The sequence below is a fragment of the Leptonotus elevatus genome, chromosome 13, assembly GCF_054856555.1.
Source record: "Leptonotus elevatus isolate MCC_2025b chromosome 13, RoL_Lele_1.0, whole genome shotgun sequence".
NCBI lineage: Eukaryota > Metazoa > Chordata > Actinopteri > Syngnathiformes > Syngnathidae > Leptonotus > Leptonotus elevatus.
In genome coordinates this window covers 13982239-13985000 of record NC_141251.1, presented here as the reverse complement: position 1 = coordinate 13985000, position 2762 = coordinate 13982239, and the positions used below count along the sequence as shown (strand labels likewise).

General features: G+C 38.0%; 1 protein-coding gene across 2 annotated transcripts in view; it reads right to left on the bottom strand.

The window, feature by feature from the left end:
* LOC147163917 (uncharacterized) overlaps positions 1 to 2485 on the bottom strand; it is a 10187-nt gene extending 7702 nt beyond the window's left edge. The window contains exons 1-2 of one of the 2 annotated variants that reach the window (XM_086092229.1): positions 703 to 2485; positions 1 to 124 (exon numbers count right to left, since the gene is read on the bottom strand). The exon at positions 1 to 124 is cut by the window's left edge and continues 20 nt beyond it. The gene's annotated coding sequence lies outside the window, so the exon portion shown is untranslated. The other variant, XR_015096789.1, reaches the window with a different exon arrangement.
* Between the last annotated feature and the right edge of the window lie 277 nt (positions 2486 to 2762).

Genomic DNA, 2762 nt, shown 5'->3' with positions numbered 1-2762 from the left:
TTTATGGTGAAGCCATTCTTGTCTTTACCTAAGGATGAAAAGTATGCTACCTCTTCTTTGGGTTTAACTTTTGCCCTCTGTGGCCTCATGACTGACATGTCTCACTGAAGATAATGATCTAAAGCTATAGAAAAAAATGAGTTTCAATCAGTTTGATAGGTAACTTGGTACAGATGTCTTGAAGTTGACTTTCAGTGTACCATAATAGCCTGTGCAGTGTGCAGTAAATGTGCCAACGAAAATAAAATACAGTGGATAGCACAGCTCTGCTAAATATTTGCATAAATTAAATGTAATGAACACTAACAGACTTTACTGAAATATTTCTATTGAAAGAACAAATTTAAGTAAACACAAATGCAGCAATTTACCAATACTTCATTTATACTGTACTGGTAATACTAAGCCATTGTATATTTTCACATCAAAAACCAGCCTGTTATTGCTTTCCTCTTAAAAATTGCAATTAGCATTCATCTTACTCAACAGACGGTTAGCTCTGCTATGCTAACCGTCGCTAACAGAAGCGTAGCAATTCTAAATAATTAGCTGCATCCATCATAATCAACAGATGGTTAGGTATGCTAACGTAAGCTTAGCTGCACTTACACTGGACTTGCATTATAAATCATTTTCGCGAAAGAGGGAGCAATGTACACAAGCGACCAACAACAACAGGAAAAATTCGAGCTTCAAACCTACCTCATTAGCACAGCTACACGCCATCACATCTCGTGAAGTAAATAGAGCCGGGGGCGGTTCTCTATCGGGGCTGCTAGATGACGTCACTTCCGTACTCAGGGCAATATAATAAATCCCGTTCAAATCAACAAATTGGTTCAGTCGTTGGATTATGAACTTTGTTGATAAGAGTGGCTATTGTTCTATGATTTACAGTGTCAATAAAAAAAAATAGATCACATTTAAAATGAACCCCAAAGGCTCATATATTAAATGAATTACCACAGACGAAAACAAAGGATATTATTGCTAGAGTTATAGATCATTTTGTAATCATAAAATGTGATTTCAGTTTCACTTTTTTAAAAAGGTTTTTTTTTTCATTAACGAAAATGTTTTTTTGCTTTAGTAAATAAAATAACCTTGCTGCTGTCATACAGTTGCTGTCCGAGGATGTTTTAGTACTATACTTTAGTAATGGATGCATGTGTTTTTTGGCAAAATTGTGAGCGAGCCCAATTCCTTGGCTGAGAAGCAACCCTGCAAATGAATGGTCACATGATGCTTTCCTTTTGGCATGAAGCAGGACTGATGGTAGCGCTCACCTTTTCTTCTCCAGACAAGCATTTTTCCGGATGCCCCAAACATTTGGAAAGGGGGTTAATCAGAGAAAATAACTTCAACTCTTTTTTTCTTATTTTGGTCTGTATTTATGGAATCCCCTTTTCACTGGTCACACCAGGCCATCCTCCAAAAGTCTTACTCCCTCACCATGGGTGTAGATGCACTCATACCTGCTTACTGCCATTCCTGAGCAAGCTCTACACTGGTGGTGATGTCCTTATCCCGCAGCTGAATCAACTTTGGGAGATAGTCCTGGCATTTGCTGGATTTTCTTGGGTGCCCTGAAGCCTTCTTCACTTAAAGTTTGTAAGGTCACTAAAGGAAATTACTTTAATTTTCATGGCAAATAGGGACTTTGCAATTCATCTAATCACTATAACATTCTGGAGTACATGCAAATTGCCATCATAAAAAAACAATAATAATAAGTCAGCACTGGAGATTTTTAGAAAATCAATGTCATTCTCAAAACATTTGGCCACTGGTGTACAGAAAGATGTTACATTGTAAAGGCAGGGTGGGATGTTAAATGATGAATCAATATACGGCACTGACAGTTTCTCTGTCTCTGCCTCCAGCTGTTCAAAGTGATGTGATAAACAGCTGTTAACCATTGTATATTTTCAAATAAACAACCACTGCAAGAATTAAATGCTGAAATATATAATTAAATGTCATAGTGTATTTCATTATTTAATTTATCTACTTAGGAATTGGTGGCTGCAAAAAAAAAAAAAGGCGTCGCGTCTACAGACAAACATTCACAATACACAGCATTTTGAGAAAAAACGGAATTATGGGGACATGTGCGTAATTGTGGGGACAGGTGACGGTCAGCCAATCAAATGCTGTGAAATATACACTGGTGTGAATAATTCATGAAGTGGTGCATTACGAGGACCTTCCTACAGGGGGCGTCATCAAATACACAAAAATACACAAATTCATGTAATTATGGTTTACAAGGACATTGGCTAAAATTTTGGATTTAAGCCTTCTACAGCCCTAGAAGCACTTCTGCATTGAATGAATTATGAGGACATGGGCTGTGTCCTCATAATTCAAAATGTCCTCGCAGTGTTGCGTGTATTCAGGTGACATGTCCTCATAATACACAAAGGCAAACACACACACACACACACACACACACACACACACACACACACACACACACACACACACACACACTATCGGGCGCATGGAACAAACACAAGTGAGAGAAGTTAGCAACGGTGGAGATTGTGTACAATGACCAACTCTTCTACGTATTGATTGGTTAAGTGGTTTGGATGCTTATCTGACCTTTCAATCCCTTTCAACTAGATACAACCTTGGCCATGGCTTTAATTGTAAAATAAAATTAAGTAAACCACGCCTACATCCTACCCATAGGCTTTGTGTGTAGCGTCTTGTTTTGGCCTGATGTTACAGGTAGAGAAACCTCTAGCAATCAATAA